This window comes from Magnolia sinica, chromosome 1 (assembly GCF_029962835.1).
Source record: "Magnolia sinica isolate HGM2019 chromosome 1, MsV1, whole genome shotgun sequence".
NCBI lineage: Eukaryota > Viridiplantae > Streptophyta > Magnoliopsida > Magnoliales > Magnoliaceae > Magnolia > Magnolia sinica.
In genome coordinates, this window is record NC_080573.1 from 21,451,777 (window position 1) to 21,476,140 (window position 24,364).

The window sequence follows — 24,364 nt, forward strand, 5'->3', positions numbered from 1 at the left end:
GGTTTAGGGGTGAGAATGTGTGTATACCTTTCACCTTTTGGCATCCCTATTTATAGAGGAGAAGTCATTCGGTCCTTTTAGGGATCTTCCTTAAAAGGAATTGATCATGATCATTGAATGATCCCGAGATCTCCAATTCCCTGGATTCTCGGGATCAGAGATTATCTTCTGAGGATCTTGGATAGAGATATAGAGCCAATTTCTTAGCTCAGCTTAAGGCGAAGTTCCTCAACCAGCATCCAAATGAGAACAAGTATCGGGGCTCAACTGACCGTTGATCATCTCTGGAGCATTAGTATTCTCAAATGGCTTATGTTGAAGCTGACTGAACCTCTTCCTGTCGATTGGCTAACCCTTGATCAGCTATAAATTTGTATACAGTTAATCCATAGTTGACCTATCATGGGTTGATAACTGTCTTATTGACCAACCTAGGAGGTAGGTCAGATTATGGTTCGGCCAAGGCCTGGTCAGTTTTTACCGGATCGGTGCCTGACCTATAGGGTGGATCGGCATATAGTCAGTCGCCTCTGTGAGGCCTCTAAGGGGACCAAGAGGTGCATCGACCTCATTGGAGGTCTCGCCTCGTGGCTCTCTGAACATGTAGGCCGTGGTCAAGCTCGGTGCCTTGTGAGTCCAAGTCATGTCTCTCCTTCGGGCGATTTGGACATGTATGCCACGATCAAGCTCGTTGTCTAGTGAGTCCGGACCATGTCAACAGGTTGGTCCATGACTCAAGCCAACTTTATCGACTCGTCATATTTTTTCCCAACAGTAGGAAATAGATAAATCAGGACCATATAAATCCACTGAAAATAAAATACTCTGCTATTATTTTATTTCCATTTTTACTCGGGCTAGAAGTAAAACCATGGGATATTGTTAACAAAAAACAAACCATGGGAAACCGTTCTTATCTGTCTTTCGGAAATGCATTAATGTAACATGTGAAAAATCATGTTATCATCAGCTGAAAAATGTAGCTTACTCATATCATGATTCCTTACATGTGGGGCCCAGATTAAAGATCCTAGCCGTTCAATCTTCAGCCTTGTCTCCGTTAAACACGAACCAGTTATGTTTTTCTTAGATCTCATGGGGACAAAGGTCCACACGCGGTAAGGATCGCCACACCGACGGTCCGGATTACCGAACTATGCATGTGCAATCCATTCAGCTACGGTCACCTAAAGCTGGCAGTCCTTTTTATTTGTTTTTTTAATTGGTATGTTGGAATCAGTTCGTCACCCTCCAAACACAAACTTGTGGCCACAAAAGCCTACACATAATGCATGTTTATAAGAATTTCACCCACATCTGATGCACGTGAAATTTGAAAACACACCCGTCATCCTATCCATCCGACATCATCCGATTAAAAAAACTACTGGCCAGGATGAATTCCCGCTGTAAGCTGTTCCCAATATACAAACTACTGGTTGTGATGAATAAAATAAAATAAAAAAGCACTGGTCACGATGAATTCCGGCTGTCTGTCGGAGCTCAGCTGGGCCAAGTTCCCATGTTGGACTCATCTCAATCATTAGAAGCTTGGGCCTCACTAATAGCTGTTTTCTCTTTCAATTCTCTAATCAAAAGCTTCATTCCCTTAAACCTGTGAGGGGTGAAAAAAAAAACCCCAAAAAATGGTTTTTGCAATATAAAATGTAGGTTCTGAATATGATAGCCGTCCATAAAAATGTTGTTTATTAGATGATGTGGCACACTAAGCAAAGTGTGCCAGTGACGAACCGAAAAGGGTAATTACATATATTAGTATATGATCGTGGCTGTTGTTTATGGGGTCATGTTGCAGTGATCTAAACCGTTTATATGATGGACCTCACCTTTTAACGGGGTATAAAAATTAAAAAGAATAAAAAATAAAAAATAAAAATAAAAATAAAAAACACAGATTGAAATATCTCAATGATTCAACTCTTTTGAACTGTCAATATGTGGACCATTGATAGTATTTTCTGAAATTGGAGATTTTTTATTTTTTTTCATCTATAATGAGGACCATCATATAAATAGTTTGGATCATTCCAACATGAACCCAAACCACACCGCGACAATATTGGTGTTAAAATATAGCAATAGGTCAGGATGTATTATAGCAAACCTCTTGGGTGAAATGGGATATTACTCATCCGAGTCAACCCAGACTCGATTAAGTTAGATCAGGTTCGATGCCATGAGCCAGCGGCGTAAATAAGCCCAACTTGGACAAGACACCTCCTAACTTGGGTGAGCAGTGACCCATTCAGGTTGGACTGAGTCAAAAAAAATAAAAAATAAATAATGCTATGTAGCACCTGTTAGACAGGCCACATGCCTTGTATAGCCGATTATATAGATAGATGATGTATAAGTAAAAGATTTTGTATTTATCATTTTACCTTGTATAGTCGTTGTAAAACTCTATATATTTAACCCTTTAGGTTGTCTCAAATACATATAAAAGCAAAGGAGAATCATTTTCCTCAAAGCCTTCATTGTTTTTGCTTTGTTTTCAGCATCTCCCACTTGAATACTAAATTCAAAACTTTTTTTTGAGTGCATCTCATTTCCTTACAGGTTTTATTTATTTATTTTCAATGCTCTATGACAAAAACAACTTACTCAGGTGAAAGTGGTTAAAAGTCAAGTGAACCACCTTTCACGGAATGGCACCAAATACCAGCTTTTGATTCTTCACTGGCCATTACAGGTTATGACATGGGCCCACAACAGCAGGATTGGGTAAAAGAGCAAATCCCCCCAGAAACTGATAGAAAAGGACCCATGAACTGGACAGGCCCGGATGAAACAGATCCTGCCGCTCTCACCGGGTCCTATCGCGGGCCCACCAGCTTCCAGCAGCCACGTGCCCTGCCCCATTTGAATTGAACGAAAGAATAATCTGATGGGCACCGGCCATACGTGGCGCATGGTGTTTGCGGCGGTCCCCTTTGAATGCGGGTGCCACTAAAATAAGGTGAAGCTTTTGGGTCTCTTTCTGACGTGGGAGTGTGGCTATGTATCGCTCTCTCATGGCCCATGTCATCCTCCATGATCCACCCTTTGATGCTGACCTCACCTTGTGCCTCACCCACATGATGAGTCACCCACATTTTACTATAGTATATACCTGTTATGTCCCCACGCCGACAACATGCAATGCTCTTGCGACCTGAGAACATTATTCACAGATTAGAATAAGCCCATCTGCAACTCAGAAGATGCAGATAGGCCAGCAGTATCTTGTCTAGCACAACAATATAATAGCATTAACATCTGCATTACCCAATTGCTTGATATCTTAAGACTGTCAATGAGAAGCTGTAGAAAGACTTAGAACCCCAAGACCATGAAATGTACCATTGCATACAATCTGATTATATTGGATGTGTCTTCCACATGGGCAGATGCAGATGCCCACCTGCACGTTGAAAAAAATATATATATGAAGAAGAAGAAGCAATTCCAATCATCCGATCTTGTCGGGGGGAAAGATCTTCTCTTTTGTATTTGGAATGAGGAGAACTGCATGTGGCCCATTCATTCCATGGCAAGCTCAGCTATCCAGCAAGCCAACCTACACCAATGCCCATGGACATGGTGAACTGAACAAGCGTCTGCCTATTCGCATGCCTATCTGCACGCACAAACAGTCCACAGAGACATGAGTGCCACTGACAGGGAAACTCAATGCTTGTGAGAAAGCTCAAAAGCATCTCTGCCTGGCCCCTACTGATGCAAGACATTCACATGCACTGGGTTTCTGTTCATGCCTGCCAGCCTGCCTGCTTGCCCATCCATTTGCAGTTTGCAAACACATCAATTGAACTTTTCAAAGGTACATGCATCTTATGGGCATTGTTCATTTCAAAATAAAAATCAACGGTGATCGCAAATGTGGCGGTCCGCTGGAGTATGGAATCTGGACGAGTTAGATTCCATAAAGAAGGGGAAAGAGCAAACCCACAAGAATTCTGGTGTCAGTGGATACTGAAATAATGATCCAACATGGTCAACTGAGGAAACTAACAAGGAGAATTCCTTTGAGCGGAATTAGAGCTACCATCGATTAACTGGACTAATAAAATTTGGGAATGGTTTATTCAAACAAGCATTATCAGTATTGTAATGCTTAAAGTTCCTATTAACATTTTTCCATCAAGCAAGAAGTATTAATATTAGAAAAGAAATTTCCTACAAAACATCTCAAGTAAAGACGAGTTGTCAAAACCGTTCAGATTATCATGGGCCAGTTCGTTGAGGGCCATAATCGACTACCTAAAAGACCATAGACCAACTTCAAGAAATTTAACATCCAACCATTAGGATGGTTCGCTAGGACCATGTAAAAAGCATACATGTTCACTTCTGATAATTAGCCATGTTGGATAAGTGTCGTGGAAAGGGAAGTCAGCAGGTTCGTATGCCATTGCCATTGGAGAAGACATGAACTTTAACAGCAACATATCCAAAAGTTCGGACACCCAACCATGTAGATGACCTGACCCAAAAATCAAGCAGGTCAACTCATTAGTGGCGCACGCATACAAAAAGTAATGAAAGTTTAGAAAATGTTACCAATGGTCAGACAAGATATACATGTGTGGCCAAACTGATGAATGGACCAGTTTATCTACAAATTGGGACCCACCTGAAGAATGGCTTGGGTGCCACATGCAATTGTGTCAACCTATGCAACTTGGACAGAGATGTGTGTGGGTATCGGCCATGAAGAGGAGCTTTCAGACATGATGATCTTCAGAAACCCAACATGCTACAGATGGTACAATGTTGAAAAATGTATTATTGCATATATTTTTCTTCACACACGTGTGAGTGTGTGTGTGTGTGTGTGTGTGTGTGTGTGTGTGTGTGTGTTTCCTTCATACATACACAGCATACAGAAAAGTGCATCCACATAACTAGAAAATACACTGAGAACTACATAAAAATATCTATAAATACTGTGAAAATACAACAAGAAGAGATAAAGTAGATTTCATCTAATAGAAGCGTAAATGTCTCCAATATCTGTCTGAATGGTGACAGGCTGCCACAATTTTTCTTTCTTTTTTTTTTTTCAAAAAACAGGTGTTAATGTCATAGAGTTGTCATGTGCATACTCATGTATGGACAGGTGCATGCAGCAAAGCTCCAGTAGCAATACATGAGTTTATTTGTACTTGTATTTACATAATAAACAATCCATCATTTTTACAATGACCATGTACATAAATGTCAACTTCCAAGTATTTTTAGAGGGTTAACACATCATTCATATTGTATTTTCTTCAGAAACTAACAAACTCAGTGAAAAGAACTGTAGGACCTGAAGTTCTTACATGCGCCTTTGAATGCAATGGCCTATGCAAGATTGTAACTGCAGATGAATAGAAGAAACTCTAGCATTCCGTAGCACTGATACATAAATAGGGAGAGAACATGAAAATAAAATTTATTGTTAGTATAAAATACAGAAAAATTCTGGTAAAAATAAGCCAACGGTGGTGTTCGAGTGAACAAAAAATGCAAGCTTGTAATGGAGAATCAAACACTCATCACATCAAGGACACCCATTTTGTAGTGCGTCGTTAGCCAAAGAATCTAGAGAAATGATATTTCATAGGTTTTCTTAACAATAGGATCGATGACAATCAGCAGCGAAAAGTGATCAGTCATGGACAGGATCATGAGTTTTATCAAAACGGGCATAGATGTCCTCTGTTTGTCCATGGAACAAGAAACTATTTTCTAGCATGGGGTAGCCAAGCTGTAGTGATAGGAAACTTTTTTGGTCAATATATTGGATAGTGGAGTTCAATCAAAGTTCTCAGCCACAGGTATTGGCATATGCACTATAAGCTACAGGGACCTGACCGGTTTTGGAAGAAAGTACTTCAACCAGTTGCATCTGCAAGAACCAAGAGCAGTGTTTCGTCACTGTCCACGAATCTGGACCAACCATTCTCCACAATAAATCCAAATCTGTCGGCAAATATAAGATGAGCTTTGATTTGTAGCTTGAAAAGTAAACAAATCAATTTAGTCCATGGAGACTTGATGCCACCTTCAATTTGCTAAACCACCCAATGGGATCATATGTCTAGGAACGTCACCACCAAGAGTCAAAGATGCCCACTCAATTTCTTTGCTAAATTCCAAAATTGATCACATGGCAGAGTTGACATGCTTGCAACTGCATCTAGGCCCACCTTAAAGCTCTGCTACAGAGTTGAGAACAAATCTTTTTTACTTCAATAATCATTGCTTCGATGCCAACACATCGCACCTTGCTGACATTGGAGAGCTCCTCCAGCATGGTAGGATGCTGTTCTTACTGTCTAGTCCAGGAAATGCACAGACAGGCACATATCCCTGATGTAGCACCATTTCCAATAGCCAAAATGTTACTGAAATGTGTGTTCCACAATTTTTGGTATGGAAATATCTCTCGCCAATTTGAAAGTTTAGAGAACACCTGGTGGGACATGCTAGCCTGGCCCCAGACTAAAGGGGTCGATGCCAGGTAAGCAGCTGGTCCTTGAACTTTGGCCAACCTTAGATGGGAATGATTGGCAAACCAGGATCCGTAAAGCTGAGCCCAAATAGCTGGGACAAGGCTACGATGACAATGGATGAGAAATTAAAACGTAACTACGAATAAATAAAATAAGAGGAACTCATTTTTAAGTGGCACCCAAACAGGACCTGAATGTTGAAATGAAATTTCCATCACCCAAACTGTAGAGAATTGAACTCTTTAATCGAGGTTAATTTATGTTGAGAACTAAATTATCTCAATTACCCTTTAATTAAAGGGGTTCAAGCCCAAAGCTCAGTGGTAGATAGAGTGAGATTCAACACTGAGGTCAAAGAGTTCGAGCCCACACCTACCTCTCTTTTTTAAAGCCTTTAATTATATAATATTAGATAATTAAATTCTCTTTAATTACAAGGAGACTTCAAGTTTCAAGTGGTGGAGATTAGTAGAATTTTCTCCACTTACATGCATTGAAGCATAGTTCAAAAACAGGAAAACTTGACTCGATTAGATGTCCAGCCAGGTCAGGTTGACTCGAAGACACAATTGAGTCTTTATAGGAATCTACTTGATATTTAATAATTAGATTATAATATTTGGAATAGTAACAAATATCAGTATATATACAATAAAATAGCAAACATATACAACAGTTGATATTTACTGCACATGTTTTCATGAAAATGACCAGGGAGCCTTACATTTTCCTTTTAAAGACCTTTTGACTGGGCAGGTGACGTGGTTCAAGTCATGCTGAGTTGGATTGAGCCTGCCAAGTCAGTGAGTGGACCCAACAAGTCATACCAAAACTTGACCAACCAACACTTATAAGCGAGTTTCTCACTGACCCGTCTTGAAATCTCACTGAGTTAGTTGACTCGGCCGAATTCCGAGTCAAATCAAGCAAGTCTTTGAACTATGCCTTGAAGTAGCTCCATATATAGGGGACTGGTTCACCAATCTACATAGCCACATCCCTACACACCTGTCTGTCATCACATTTCAATTCCTTTTACCTGCATTACAACAACTCCAATACAACAAATGCATCATCATCACCTAATACATCTAATGCTTAACGCATGCCATCTATATGACAAATCGTGCTTGAGTTATGCACTATAGTCTGCCGCCTAACATCAAACCAATGCATGGCGCATACACCCACAACATGACATCTAATACGACGTCATTATATATATATATATATATATATATATATATACACACACACAACCAGTGTTTGAAGCATCAGTATCGCTACCTGTTTCATTGGCCAAGGATACAAAAACAATGTCTATATTGCCAATAATATCACCAATAACCAGAAATGTGGGGAAGCATAGGGGAAATATGAGGAAAGGTGAAATTTTTTAGTGAAACTTCAGGAGAAGCTAAAACACACGCTTGCATATTTAGAAATAAAAAATTGCAAAAGAGTGCATAAATAATAAGTTTCCCTTATGGGGGCCTAAAATCATGTGTCGCTGTAAGAAATTGGTCCATCCCATCCACCCCATCTACCCATCCAACCATCCCATCTATCCATCTAACCATCCAACCTTCCATCAAAACATTCATCGATATTTCAAAATATTGACAACACAATATTTCGCTGAGAAATCATTGACAAGTAGAAAGGAAATGAATGATCGTGGTCTCAATCAATGTTTGAAATATCGGTGTCACGTTACGTATCGCATCCTTGGGATACAGATACGTATTGGTTATCGCATGGGATATATCGTTTGTATCAGGTAATTTATCGCACTTTTTGGGAAACATAGGGAAATTTTGGGGAAATGGTTGAATTTTTCAATGAAACTTCAGGGATTGTTTTTTTTAAAAAAAATAAAAATAAAAATAAAAAATAAAAAATAAAAAAAAACCTTAATACACACTTTTAAATTAAAACATCTCAAAAAAAAAAAAAAAAGTGCACATAATAGGCTTCCTTTGTATAGGGTCCTAAGCTATGCGTTGTCTGACTAAACTAATACAACTATATTTAAATCGAATGCATAACATTTAGAGTGTATGTGATGATCATTTCATCAAACATTCCTAAATACTTCAAAATTAGTCTCAATCGACAGCTGGTTAAAGGAAAATTTCGAAAAGAAAATTAATTTTTTATTAAAAAATAATTTTTATTTTCCAAAAATTGTCAAGGACTTAACCAATCAGTAGATCAGCCCTCATATATGCTTGATTTCATATTTAGAGTGAAACATTGCAAGCAATTTAGGAGAAATTGGTGAAATTTCATATTGTTCTCAAATTGGACCACCTACACTCAAATTCCAAAATTAGAATGCATGTGATGACATTTCATCAAATATTCCTAAATATTCAAAAGTAATCTTAATTGACAACTGGTTGAAGGAAATTTTTGAAAAAATATATGGAGAATGGAAGAGCCAATGGATATAGAAATCAAAGCTCCAACTACATGATTTTTCATGCAAAACATGAAGAACAATAAATTCATAACCATTTGACACTGATTTAACATAATTTCAACAAAAAAAAAAAAGGGATCAAAAATTGAAAATGCTCACCGGATCGAACATGTGGGATATATCAACACTATCTGTGCATTTCGTATCGCACAGGTGGGATACAAGATATGCCGTGGGATATATCGTTCGATATCGTCAATATTTAAAACATTGGTCTCGATATCACCCATGTTGCAATAACGATAATATCATGATATTATTGTCAACAAATTGAACACTACATACGATTATGCGCCCCATAAAAAATTTTGAAATAGAATCTTTTTTAATAAACAGATTTTTGGCGATGTCGATACATTGGCAATACAAGCAACACCCGAAATTTACATAGCATTGGTGAAATATCGTCGATGGCAATACAAGCAACACCTGGAATTTACATAGTATTGGTGATACATTGGCAATATTGATAAATTGGCAATACAACCGATGCCTAGAATCAATGTTGTCAAAATCCTACAATTTACGATTTATGATATACGATTTTAGTCGAATCTTAAGTAAAACAATTCGAATCCCAACCTTGAATCCCTTTTCGTATGAATCCTATGATTATATAATTTGAATCCTATGATTTACAATTCAAATCCCAATTTACGATTCAAATTATACTTGTTCTCATTTATTTTAAGCTTCACTTGGCTTTCATTTTATGTTTTTAAATTGGTGGGAGCTTTAAGAATTGTTTAGAAAAGGTAAATTATTTTATTTGTTCTTTGTAAGAGACTAGATTATATATATTCTCTTCAACATTAAATAATGTAGCTTTTTTTGTGATTTCTTACTTCTTAATTGATCGAAACACCAAATTGATGTATAAATTGTTGTAATATTATTATGGGTGGTTACGATCATGCTAACTTGTTGTATTATGAAAAGATATTTCAAAATCAAAATATCTGTTTTCACTGGTTTACAGTATCAAAGGCCGCTTTTCCACCGTGATTCTACATTCTAGAAAGGTAACAAGAACATAAATTATTAGAGGACCCTCGTATATATTTTTTTAAGGGAAATTTCTTGAAAGATTTTAAAAAAAAGGAATAAGATTCCTTTAACACTATCATAGCATGGTATTACTCGGTGCACATTGATGGCAAAAGGAAGATTGATGAGTTTTAAAAAAAAAAAAAATCAGATTTGTTTTTGTTTTTCAAAAAAAAAAAAAATCATTTTTTAAGAAAATGATTAAAAAATCTTACGATTTATGATTCGATACGATTCAACCCCTAGTACAATTTGCGATACGATAACGATTTTGACAATATTGGCGATACTTAGCGATACATTGCCAATACCTGGAATTTCTGATACTACCAGTGTTATCGGTATCGCTACCGGTGTTATTAGTATCGCCAAGCTGGAGATACGGATAATATCGGGGATACTTCGAACAATATATACAACATAGGAATCTCTAACATGTTCCTCCACCACCAATGCAAACAAGGTAATTCTTGCAGTAATCATGCATTCAAAATAATCCACGACTCTACAAAATCATGGTTGTGCATAGTGGTTTGTGGAGATCCTGAAGGTTTGTGATTGAAATGACTAGCTTGTCAACAACCCGAACAGGCATTATCAATGGGCATCGCTCGTTACAGTCCAGAGTCCATCCTCATTCTCTAGAACTTGGATGCATAAGCAATGTAGCCTAACATTAGATTTTATAGTCAATTTTAATAGGCAAAGATAGTGCATACAGTTTGACTCAGTCCTAAAATATGCATGCAAAGTATAGACTAATCATACAACACGATTGAATAATTTTTGAAGACAACCTATCCAAGATCGCTGAGAATACTTCATAGGATTTCAATTGAACTTCATAATCAGTCTCCGATCCGCCCAAAGAAGCACCACAAACCTGAACGGGACAATATAAAGAAGATTCCCAGTACCTCCTAAAGCCGACCAACGGTCCAAATGGCCCAAACGACACCGGCGGGAATTGTGACGTCGCACCACCAGATTCGCCGAGATGGGCCCGTGCAAGTTGAGGTGGCAAATATGCTTCAAAAAACGTGGAAAAAAACAAAAAACACCGCGGGACTCAGATTCCTGTCGGTGACCAATGTCCTCGTACCAACGTAGTGAGCTCTTATCACCTGATAACACCTTGAATGTTGCAAAATTATGCTACATCAGCACTAGCAGGAATCCGATTCCCACCAGTCACCTCTATAAAAATCCAGCTCCTCTCCCTCATTTGCAACACTTGGCCCTGCTCGAAAAAGCTTGGGTAGGCTCAAGAGAGGGGTTGTGAGAACAAGAAAGGGTCTTTGGGGAGCTTTGAGGGTGATAAGGTCTTCAAGAGAGGCCTCCTTTGGGAGCTCTCTAAGCCATCTCCTCCACCACGCTGGAAGGCTGCATGATTTAAGAGAGAAAAAGAGACAAAATTTTCAAAAAAGAAGTTCATTGAAGTCTATGAGTAGGTTTGGAGTTGGAAAAATCTAATCATCACTTTGATAAAAGAGTATTTGATTGCCCCTTCTTCTCACATCTCAAATTAAGCTTGCATTCCAGTCCACAGATTCCATCTTGCATCTCTACAGCTATTGCTTCCATTTCTTTTACTTTATTACTACATTCATCTTGTATCTTGCTTTAGTGAGTTAGCCTGACGTCAAGCATAGCATCTCCGCAGGCCAACCTAGATGTAGTTTTTCTAGAGCTTAGTCAAATCCCTGCAAAATCTAAAATTCCCGTAAAGTCGAGGCCACACATTGTGTTGGCGAAAAAGGGTGCCTAAACCCTTCCTTTTCCGTCACTGAGGCCCTTGGAAACCCTGGCCATAGATCAACTGCAGGAGTCACTTGAATTGGAGAACCTTCAATTCCCCAACTCTTAAATGATTCTACAGTTTCTAGCCGGCTGTAGATTCCAAGTTTTCATTGGCTAGTGGCGACTCCAAATTGTATGCATTATCGCATCTAAGTCAACACTACACCCCAACCACATTCAACACAAGACAAAAGCCAAGAGTGTGCAATGCCCACTCGCGGGGCAGCATTCACAATTTCCTATCCTTTATCCACAAATAAATAAATAAATCCAAAAACAGAAAGAAGATAGTACTAACTCGTAACCAACATCAACATGCACAGTGCCACAGTGACAGATATCAAGTTCAGTCAAATGCTCCCCAAACTGCTACTTTCTTTTCTGAATTGTCTAGTATGGGCTATTTCCCTCTTAGGTAATTATTGCCACTAGTTACCTAAAGAGGCTTGTTATAGTAGCCCCTATCGGCTCCATAGTGGAGTCTGCTTCTCCCTTATTTACTTTTTTCCTTCTCTTTTCTTTGGTTGGATTCACACTATCAGAACCCCCAAAGAGTAGGCATCTATGACCTGCTGTGCCATTCCAGCAGGAGACCATTAGTGGGACTCAAACCCAAGAAATGCCCAGCACAAGTAGGCGTCATAACCAGCTGCACTATACAGCAGGAGACCTCATTCATTTACCTAATTTCCCTCTTTCCATCATTATTTTTGCTATACTTTTACTGTTTTTAAAACTATGATCACCTGTTCTCTATAAATTCTTACAGGTGTAGATTAGGAATCTACTACTTGATCTGCTAAATTCTTTGTTTTTAAGTTCCCATTGACATGATCTTAAGGTAAATCTGTCAAACTAATCCTGTTATTTAATGATTTTGAAGGATCTTTGAAGGAATCAGGAATGTAGGATGCCACTTTGATGCTCTGGACCTTTTTTTCTCTCTTCTTTGACTCCGGAATGCTTCTAAGAGATGCATAGCATAGCTCTGTATGGATTTTCCAAGAATAAGATTCCAAGATAAATAAATAAGCCCAAAGTAGAGCCTAAGAGTAGCCTCAATAGAAGAAAAAAAAAATCAAAGAGAACCAATTGAGATGGTGTAGCCATGTGCCACAAAAGCAAGAGATGACACCAATAATGCAAGAATGATTGAAGAGCCGGAAAGGAGGATGAGGACAGGAACTAAAAGGACTTGGGTCAAGGTGGTGAAAAGAAATATGAAGGCCTGTAAAGTTACCAAGGACAGAGCCTTAGAATGGTTGGTGAAACAGGATTTGTAAACTTGACACAAATAGCAAGGACAAGGCCATCACAGTGATAATAATGAAGATTCCAAGCTGGAATAATAGTACAAAATTTCTATAATTTGGACATAGCAACGAATATTTCTCCCAAAAGAGAGTTGTTCACAATTTCCTTTCACAGAGCACTGATTGTTTTTTGTCCCAAAAGTGAACCTTGCCTACATATATACTTCGCAAGATCTTGAGAAACATTCAGTTGGCTCTAGCATCGCAAGTTCAGAAATGCTTACAGGACAGTAGTTGAACTAGTCACCTCGGTCATTCTTCTCAATATGTATTCTGTTATTTTCCAGAACTAGTAAGCACATGAGACTTATTTTAACTGTGGAAATAACAGAACAATATGTGGTAGCCCTGTCTGTCAGTTGCTGTATTCAAGTAAAATTAGCATCCGCTCAAATGAATAAATAAATGAGCTTAATAACTATTCCCAGGTGTTTCCAAACAAACATGGTTTATAAAATATTGGGCCATTCAAGTCTTAGAAACTTTATTACACTTTTTTATTTTAGTTTGTATCTATTTTTAAGAAAACCATAACTTGATAACAGTTTACAATAGTAGGCTTTTCACGGCCCCACACAAGAACAGACACCCACATGCATGCTCACCCGCAAACTTAAAATAATAAGTTGCGGACAGCCAGAATCACCTTGGATAGAGAATTCACACCAGTAACAAGAAACAGTTTCAAGGAAACACCCTGATCCATAGTTCAAGTGGTAGACTGAGTGAAAGATACCTCATTTCAACACTGAGGTCTTGGTATCGATCCCTAGTGGGGGTGGCTAACAGTGAAGTGTCAACTGACAGTGGAGGTGTACTAACAAGCTAACCAAAAAAAAAAAAAAAAAAAACTATGTAAAAACAACTTCAAAAAATTTTAGCTTCTCTGTTCCATGGACAATCTCAAGATTCCCAACAAGATCCTATATTAACAAACCATTAGTATTTGAAACACCATACTCACTTCCAAAGCTCTTGTAAATCAACCACACAAAATTCCTGTACCATCGAACAGCAGATGATAGTTTTCTTTCACCTCAAGCAAATGCAAGAGGAAAATAGAATAAAGTAAAAACTAGGTATAATCCATGAAAACGATCCCATAAAGAGGACCCAATTAGCTTCCTTTTTTCTCATGTACAACCAAGTTCAGAAGTGCTTAACCTCACATGATACATAAATACATAATATCACCTTGATAAATCTACACGTGTGTACAAAGTAGCTCGTGTATACACCACACACCTGCCAGCATGTCACATAGGTACAAGATCCAATCCATACATTAAGAATGTAGACGCCCTGGCCCAAGTATCAGGTCATTCAACCTGTCAGGTGGGCCACAGTTTATGAAACCAATGTACGGCTGAGAAAAACCTAAGTTTTCTTAGCCATCCACCTATTTCTGATACCTTGGTCCACTTGCTGAGTGAACCAGAATGCCTTGAATATGCCATGTCTGCAATGCTGGTAGACTAACACATAGGTTGGCATGTGGACGGTATGCCTTGTACGCACGTAATCGCTTAGCAAAGCTCACATGCACACACACAAGCTCAAGGGCTTAGCCCAGTTCTTATTACCTCATTGTATTTACAATCTTATGCAAAAACCCCAAGCATAACCTACAACTCCCACTTGCTGAGACATGCCATTAAATTGGGAGAACACCTGCGACACTTCGTTTTTAAAAAAAAAAAGAAGCAACGGGATTATATTAAAAAAGGAAAAGAAACAACAGGGGCTGCCGAGATGGCAGAAAAAAAAAAAAACTACGATCCTAAAAACAGGAAATTGAAATCCTTAAGATACGAGACACTAGCTGCCCATTCAATAAGCAAATCTTTCACCCTAGAGCCCACATCTTGAACCAAGGATTGAGAGTTGTTAAAGCATCTTTCGTTCCTCTCCTTCCAGACCACCCACCAGATTGCGACGATAGCCATTCTCCTAATCCTGGATCTGATTTTACCCAACTTGAAGCCGTGCCAGTATGCTAGCAAGTGGAAAGCGGAGCCCGGCACACATCCGCTGACGTTAAATCTGATAAAGAAGTCGGCCCGAATCTTGGAGATAAAGGGACGGTGGACCAGCAGGTGGTCAACAGATTCCTCACTACCCATACAGCAAAGGCAGATATTGGCGAGCTGCATGCCTCTCTTTTTCAAATTGTCAAACGTGAGGATCCGATTCTTGGAAGCAAGCCATGCGAAGCAGATAAACTTGGGGGGAGCTGAATATTTCCAGATATATGGAGAGGCCAGGGAAGCACGGGAGGGGATGGGGGTGAGAACCGAGTACAGAGATTTAACCAAGAAGCGGGAGGATCTGTCCCTAGTCCAGATGATTCTATCGGGCTCCGCCTGAGACAGGGACGCAGTGGAGAGGCAATCAAGAAGATCGGCGCATTCAGTAATCTCCCAATCATGGAAATTCCTGCAGCAAGAGATGTTCCAAACAATGCCTAATTCGGAGAGGGCATAGAAGTTAGCGACAGGGCTGTCCTTATTGACGGCGAGGCGGAATATGGATGGGAATCTATCCTTGAGTCTCGACTCTCCCAGCCATTGATCTTCCCAAAAACGAATCGCAGAACCATTCCCCACTTCGAAACCCGAATTCTCGACAACAACTTTTTTGGAGCGAAGAATGCCTCTCCAGATGTGGGAAGCTCTATAGGCTAAGGAGTCCTTTGTCCACCATCCCCCCGGGGAAGACCCGTATTTTCCTTTGACAATAGAAGACCATAGGGCGTCCGGCTCCGAGCCCAACCTCCAGGATCACTTACCCAGCAGGGCCCTATTCATGATCTTCAGCTTTTTGATACTCGCTCCTCCGTCCTAGAAGTGGCTATAAACTTCTTGCCAGTCGAGAAGATGGAATTTCTTCTGGTTATCCTTGCTGGACCACAAAAAGTCTCTTCTCAGCTTATTGATCCAATGCAGAACTGAAGGCGGGCAATTAAAAAGAGACATGAAGTAAATAGGGATGTTGGATAAGGCAGCTTTTATAAGGGTAATCCTACCCCCCATGGACAAGTATCTACATTTCCATCTAGCCAACATCTTCTGAAATTTGTCCACCACTTTGTCCCACATCGAAAATGGGGGGGGGGAGACTCAGCCCGGAGACTGCTTCAAAGCACCTGAGAGTCGTGTGGAGATTATTGATAGCTTCAGCTTCCGCTTCTACCATGATGAGAGTGTCGTCTGCAAATTAGATATGGGAGATTGGCGTTAAGGACTCCTGGCATTGAGATCCCACCAAGGTGTTCCGTAACGGTAACGGTGGCCGTAACGGCCACCACCGTTACCGTTATGATACGGGCCATAACGGCCGTTACAGCCCTTGTATCGGCCGTTACGGCTATTTTTTATTTTTTGAAAAATGTACTTCTTGGACCGTTACGGAGCCGTTACGGGACCGTTACGGAGCCGTTACGGGAGCATTACGACACGTTTTTCTGTAACGGCCGTTACGACCGTTTCGACCCCGTAACGCGTAACGGTTATGACCGTTATCGTTACGTAACCGATTTGGAATACCATGGATCCCACAGAAGAGGTCAGCGCTTTGACCCTTGAGCAGCATTTGAGAGAGGGCCTCACCAATAATGAGAAAAAGAAGGGGAGAAAGAGGGTCCCCTTGGCGAAGGCCTCTCGAGCTGGGGAAGAAGCCTTTCGGAACACCATTGAGAAGGATCAAAAAGTGGGCCGAATCGACGCATGTCCTAATCCACTGCCTACATTTTTTTTCCAAACCCCATACGGAGCAGCATGTAGTGTAAGAATCCCCAATCAACATGGTCGTAAGCCTTCTCGATGTCGAGCTTGCAAAATAAGCTTTTCTTCCTCGACTTGTGGCAGGAATGAAGAACTTCATTAGCAATCAATGCGCCGTCTATAATCTATTTGCCTCTTATGAAGGCATTCTGATACTTCGAGATCAATTTCCCCATGACAGTCGATAATCTAGTGGATAGAATTTTGGCCAGGATTTTGTATGGGCTACTGATCAAGCTAATGGACCTGAAATCTAAAAAAGAATTGGCACCAACAACTTTGGGGATGAAGGCAATGAAGGAAGCACCGATGCCCTTAGATAACTTTCCCCTGGAATGGAATTCGTTAAGAAAAGCCATGACATCCAGACGAACAGTGTCTCAGAAAATTTGAAAGAAGGAGATGGGAAACCCATTAGGCCCTAGGGATTTATCACATTCCATCGCATCAACAACCGCTTTAGCTTCCTCTTATGAAAACTGGGCCTCCAGAAGATCCGCGTCCGACCTGAGAAGAGAGAGAAAAGGGATCCCGTCCAGACGAGGTCTAGGCCATCCCTCGGATGAGAGAACGGCTCTGAAGTGAGCCACTGCTATTTCAGATATCTTGTCTCTATCATCCACCTGTCTACCTTCTATTGTAATGCTATGAATGGCTTTAGCCCAAGCCCTCATGTTGGCGATGCTGTGAAAATATTTAGTGTTCTTATCGCCTTCCGAAATCCACCTAGTCCTTGATTTCAGCCTCCAAGATTGCTCGTCTTCAAGAGATCTGGACGACAAGGATTGAATGATCTGAATACGTCTAGATAGAACATCCATTGGAAGGTCTATGCCTTCAACCGAAGAGTCGATATGATGTAATTCAGCGAATAAAGCTTCAGTCTCAAGCTCTCTCTTCCGATATTCTTCTTCCTTCCATTCTTTCAGCTTTTCCTTAATAAATCTGAGTCTGCAAATCAACCTATGACCTGCGAATCCATCCACCTGGGGAGAGGGCCAACACTCCACTATTTTCTCCTTGAAGCCGTCAACGCCGAGCCAAGCAGAATTAAATTTGAACGGTTTGGGACCCCAGTTAACATTAACCACCGAGAGAATGATAGGGCAGTGATCAGATGTCGTTCTAAGGAGGGCAATCTGATTAACTGAAGGGAATTCCTCGATCCAATCCATGGATAGAAGGAATCTGTCTAATCTGGACTAAATCTGAGATTTTCGTCCGTTAGACGAAGTAAATTTGGTGCCTGCCAGAGGAAGATCCACTAGCTCCTGAGATTGGATCCAATCAGAGAAAGAGTTCATCGCAGCAGAAGCTCTTCTGCTATGGGAATGCTCCTCCACAAATCGGACCACATTGAAATCACCTACAAAACAACAGGGAATTTTTATTCTCAACCCAGAGACTGCTTAGAAACACCCGAGAGTCGTGTGCAGATTATTGATTGCTTCAGCCTCCGCTTCAACCATGATGAGTGTGTCGTCCGCAAATTGAATATGAGAGACTGGCATTAGGACGCCCGGCATTGAGATCCCACGGAAGAGACCAACACTTTGACCTTTAAGAAGCATCTGAGAGAGGGCTTCACCAATGATCAGAAACAGAAGGGGAGAAAGAGGGTCCCCTTAGCGGAGACCTCTTGAACTGGGGAAGAAGCCTTTCAGAGCACCATTGAGAGGGATTGAAAAGTGGGCTGGTTCTATGCATGCCTTAATCCATTGCCTCCATTTTTCTCCAAACCCCATGCAGTGCAACATATAATGTAAGAATCCCCAGTCGACGTGGTCGTAAGCCTTCTCTATGTCGAGCTTGCAGAATATGGTTTTCTTCCCCGACTTGTCGCAGGAATGAAGAACTTCATTAACAATCAAAGCGCCGTTTATTATCTGTCTACCTCTTATGAAGGCATTCTGATACTTCGAGATCAATTTCCCCATGACAGTCGATAATCTAGTGGATAGAATTTTGGCCAGGATTTTGTATGGGCTACTGATCAAGCTAATGGACCTGAAATCTAAAAAAGAATTGGCACCAACAACTTTGGGGATGAAGGCAATGAAGGAAGCACCGATGCCCTTAGATAACTTTCCCCTGGAATGGAATTCGTTAAGAAAAGCCATGACATCCAGACGAACAGTGTCTCAGAAAATTTGAAAGAAGGAGATGGGAAACCCATTAGGCCCTAGGGATTTATCACATTCCATCGCATCAACAACCGCTTTAGCTTCCTCTTATGAAAACTGGGCCTCCAGAAGATCCGCGTCCGACCTGAGAAGAGAGAGAAAAGGGATCCCGTCCAGACGAGGTCTAGGCCATCCCTCGGATGAGAGAACGGCTCTGAAGTGAGCCACTGCTATTTCAGATATCTTGTCTCTATCATCCACCTGTCTACCTTCTATTGTAATGCTATGAATGGCTTTAGCCCAAGCCCTCATGTTGGCGATGCTGTGAAAATATTTAGTGTTCTTATCGCCTTCCGAAATCCACCTAGTCCTTGATTTCAGCCTCCAAGATTGCTCGTCTTCAAGAGATCTGGACGACAAGGATTGAATGATCTGAATACGTCTAGATAGAACATCCATTGGAAGGTCTATGCCTTCAACCGAAGAGTCGATATGATGTAATTCAGCGAATAAAGCTTCAGTCTCAAGCTCTCTCTTCCGATATTCTTCTTCCTTCCATTCTTTCAGCTTTTCCTTAATAAATCTGAGTCTGCAAATCAACCTATGACCTGCGAATCCATCCACCTGGGGAGAGGGCCAACACTCCACTATTTTCTCCTTGAAGCCGTCAACGCCGAGCCAAGCAGAATTAAATTTGAACGGTTTGGGACCCCAGTTAACATTAACCACCGAGAGAATGATAGGGCAATGGTCGGAAGTCAACTTGGAGAGGGCCGATTGAGTCACAGTAGGGAATTCCTCGATCCAATCCATGGATAGAAGGAATCTGTCTAATCTGGACTGAATCTGAGATTTTCGTCCGTTAGACGAAGTAAATTTGGTGCCTGCCAGAGGAAGATCCACTAGCTCCTAGTCCTGGATCCAATCAGAGAAAGATTGCATAGCATGGCTAGTTCTCCTTTTGCAAGAATGCTCCTCCACAAAACGGATCATGTTGAAGTAACCCACGAAACAACAGGGGCCTGAAAAGGACTGTCTAATGGCAGTCAGCTCGTCCCAAAAGTTAAACCTTAAAGCGTCGTCATTAGGCCATAAACAGAGATAACAATACAACAAAAATTGGAAAACTTATCTTTGAGAATGACCGCTTTCAAAAAGGATCCCGTCATCGAACTCTGCAAGTCCCACTTGGAAGATTTCCAGACGAAAAGAATGCCTCCTGAGAATGACAACATCTAAGGACACGAATTTCTCGTCCTGAACTCCCCAGAGCGTGGCCAGAAGCCTTTCAGAAAACAAAGGAACTTTAGTTTCCTGGAGGCAAATGACATTCAGGTATTTTCTCCTGATAGATCGTTTGATCAGGCTCCGCTTCTGCTTGGAGCCAACACCCCTAACGTTCCCATGAGAGAATGATCATTGGGGAACTGAACTACCCCGAGTACCCTTACGTCCACGTCTAACGGAAGACGTAGAGACTGAAGACGGAGAAGGTTGGAGCCTGAGGAGCTCTCTGTTACTCGCTGACCGAGTTACTTGTTTGGCCGGCGTCTTTGTCGCTGGGAGAGGTCTACCCCTGTTCTTGATGAACTGAAATAGGCCAATGTAATCTTCAGTTTTGTTGCCAAATGAGAGACCCAACGAGCGGCCCACACAGCCCACTGCATCTCTGATCCATTTTTTGTTTCGAATTTCTTCAAATATTTCTTCTCTGGTTTTCCCTTCTAGTGACCCTGCCAAGTTATGATCCTGGTGCTGCTGAGGGAACTCTACGCACATCTGTAGAGGTTCTGCCATAATCACATCGCTGGAAATCTCCTCCTGAAACAAGGTTAAGGAGCCCAGATCTACCCAATCCCTGCTTTGGGATGCTGAGTTAACTGGAGATGAGGGGACGGAAGATGCGGAGCGGGACTCAGACATCAGGTTTTCTGACATATCTCCTCTTGAGGTCTCATTGCCCATAGCCGAAGGAGGGAGATTACGCAAATAGGAAATAGGGGCGGAGAAATGGGTTTGGGTGTGAGTAGAGGCTGAAGGAAAATCGGGTCTGAGGGTCTGGTGGGGGTAAAGCTTAGGATTGGGATTGAAAGGGATGGATTCGGGTATTTTAATCAATCCCCATTTAGTAGGAGATAACCGGATTCGGGCCGAAAACAGACCCGCTTCGACAGACCCTAATTCAATTAGGGACGTCAGCCTAGGAGAGCGCGCCCTCTCGTCTAGATGTATGGTTCGGCTACCGTCTTTAGAGAAAGCGGGAGACACACGTCGAGATCCTGCAATAGACGCAGCTTCGTCATTAATGGTGCTTTTGCTGATAGGAGATGCCACGTGTCAACACGATCTCCGTCCGATGAGGAGATAGCTCCATCCTCCGATCAGGGTCTGCTGACTCCCAGCCACGTGGAGCGATCTCCGACGCCGTCGATATCTTCCCGCCATACCCAGAGATTTCGTCTGGCAAGCGTGAAGCGGGAGCAGAGAGGGAGTTGCCACGTGGCCCCTGAAAAGGCTGATCACTGTCCTTAGGAATGATGGATGCAGCAGAGCAGACGGCCCGAAGCACCGGTGATCCGCTGGAGTATGGGATCTGTACTCCTTCCCTCGAATTGCCACGCGACTGCGCGGGGAAAGGGCTCGGCGTTTCCCTAGCACCCCAGACATCCCCCCATCTGGGTTGAAAAGAGTCTGGATGTTCCTTCTGCACCGGAAGGAGGATGGTCTGGCCATCCACTTTGACGCGTAGGTGGGTCGGGAAAGGGGAACCTTTCATTCTTCTCACCCGGGCTCTGATAACACCAAGTTCCACCCCTAACTGCGTCTTCGTGTCAATTTCAAGAATGAAACCCAAACGAGAAGCAGCTTTAATGAGAAAATCGTCATACCAGCACTCCATCGGGATGTCCCAGATGAGAATCCAGATGTTTTCCTTGCCAAAAATGGAGAAGTCATCCCACGCCATGACTTTTAAGACCGGTCCAGAGGCATGCAAATGACCCGCCATTGTTAACATGTCTGGATTGAGGCCTGGACAAACCCTAACCCAAAGAGCGTTGTATCCGAAGGGCTTGATGTCGGAGTTTCCTTATTGGTAGCCTATACAATCTAGAATCCATTCCCTAACTGTCGGAATCGAAGCACCCTCTCTCGTTATGATCACCACAGATTTAGCCAGTTCTGATCGATTTTTGTCGAAGATCTCCTGGTCCACTGTGACCGTGTATTCCGCTAGGTCGTCGAGTCATCATTTCGGGCGGGGTTCGTCGCGGTCTTCGGTATCGCGTCCGGCATCCGCTCAGTTGAAGCAGTCCTTTTGGTCCGTGTAACAGGGCATCTCTGAAAGAAACGTCCTCCGAACAAACGAGGGATGGGTTAACCGGACCTGGAAGGTGATGGTCCATTATTATCCAAGCTCGACGGGGGGGGGTGCGCTTCAGGTTAGATGAGCTAGGTAACGTCTCCGGGCCGTAGCGAGCTCTATGGACCAACATTTTTTCCCATCGTAGTTGTCACCATGCAGCATGGCCACCGCCCTGGCCAGTTCTGCTTCGCTGCTCATGCGGACTAGAGCAAAACCCCGATAGGCACCGCTTTCTCTGTCTCTAAGCAGGACAACGTCCATCACCGCCCCCGCCCGCCCAAAAACTTTCTCTAGATTGATAGGAGCCCAGCCATGAGAGTATCCTTTGACGTAGAGTGTAGGGAATGAAGTGTATTTCCTACGACTATTGGTCGCCGAGTTCCGAGTCCTTCTTCTCGATTCGACCAAGTTCCACTCCCTGTCATTCTTCCCGAGGGCCTCACCCACTACTGGTGGGAGTCCTTTCCCATTCGATCTGGCGACAGCCAGATTCTCCAGCGATACAAATTCAGGGCCTTTCTGCTTTCCGATCATCGTCGTCGTCATCTCCGTATTTGCATCCTTTTTTTTTCGTTTTAAAGGAGAAGATAACAAAAGAAGATTAGAAAAAGAATTCCAGAATATTAATTCCAGCTTTGTTAAGCCCATTGATCAGGGTCAAATATTGCATATCAGACCCCAGTAATTACCAGATTTTACGTATATGATAATGCTTAATGGAGTATTTTAATTGTATTTTTGTTACAGGATGAAGTCAGGAGCGTTAACTGAAAGATGATGTTAAGAACATGGATTTGGCACTCCAAAATTACCAGAGCACGGGATGGACTCCAGAAAATACACGCCTGGGATTGAGGAAAGCAAGGAAAAAAGGGGTTCGAAAAGGGTCCAGAATGCAAGATCACATGTTTCCCGCCATCCGATCAACTCGAAACTTCATACACGTGATGGGGACCATAATTTAACCGTACATATTAAATTTCAGCCATTGAAGATCTCGGGAAGTGGTCTAACGGCCAGATCAGCCCCTTAATTCATTAAGTGGGGCCCGCTGGATATCTGGATATACATTAATTTTGGTCCTGACGGTGGAAATAATATGATAAAAAGGATGGACGGTGCAGGTCAAATATTGCATATCAGACCCCAGTAATTACCAGATTTTACGTATATGATAATGCTTAATGGAGTATTTTAATTGTATTTTTGTTACAGGATGAAGTCAGGAGCGTTAACTGAAAGATGATGTTAAGAACATGGATTTGGCACTCCAAAATTACCAGAGCACGGGATGGACTCCAGAAAACCAATAGTGAAGATTTTACACGCCTGGGATTGAGGAAAGCAAGGAAAAAAGGGGTTCGAAAAGGGTCCAGAATGCAAGATCACATGTTTCCCGCCATCCGATCAACTCGAAACTTCATACACGTGATGGGGACCATAATTTAACCGTACATATTAAATTTCAGCCATTGAAGATCTCGGGAAGTGGTCTAACGGCCAGATCAGCCCCTTAATTCATTAAGTGGGGCCCGCTGGATATCTGGATATACATTAATTTTGGTCCTGACGGTGGAAATAATATGATAAAAAGGATGGACGGTGCAGATTTCTCAAAAGTATCACAGTGGACCCCACCTTGGGTGACATGTGCATGGTGCACATGTGCACTGCATGTGCACCGAACGAGCATAAGTCGGTCAGCAGCGCTGACCCGACTTCATCCCTTCAAAAAACGGAATTTTCCGTTTCCAGCGCCGCAACGGGCGGAAAGGCGTTTTTACGGACCGCTGTGGGCCCCACCGGTAACACGTACGGCCGATCCGAGCCGTCCATCGTGTAGATGGGTTCGAGAACTACAAAACCATGCTGATGTTCCACTCTCATACGTGCACACGTGTTCGGTACAGAGGACACAAGCAAGCTGCC

At 41.9% G+C, this 24,364-nt stretch overlaps 2 long non-coding RNA genes across 3 annotated transcripts; both read right to left on the bottom strand.

Annotated features, from left to right (window-relative positions):
* Nucleotides 1-2,529: 2,529 nt before the first annotated feature.
* On the bottom strand, nucleotides 2,530-14,825 carry LOC131242716 (uncharacterized). Of its 2 annotated transcripts, XR_009169702.1 has the most exons (5): nucleotides 14,131-14,825; nucleotides 7,246-7,560; nucleotides 5,346-5,421; nucleotides 3,289-3,424; nucleotides 2,530-3,175 (listed from the first exon to the last, which is right to left on the bottom strand). It is a non-coding gene; the product is annotated as an uncharacterized LOC131242716 (long non-coding RNA). The 2 variants fall into 2 exon arrangements; XR_009169700.1 differs by lacking the exons at nucleotides 5,346-5,421; nucleotides 7,246-7,560; nucleotides 14,131-14,825 and having other exon boundaries at nucleotides 3,289-4,135.
* Nucleotides 14,826-16,284: 1,459 nt separating this feature from the next.
* Nucleotides 16,285-19,811, bottom strand: LOC131242721 (uncharacterized). The gene is made up of 2 exons (XR_009169704.1): nucleotides 18,466-19,811; nucleotides 16,285-16,409 (listed from the first exon to the last, which is right to left on the bottom strand). It is a non-coding gene; the product is annotated as an uncharacterized LOC131242721 (long non-coding RNA).
* Between the last annotated feature and the right edge of the window lie 4,553 nt (nucleotides 19,812-24,364).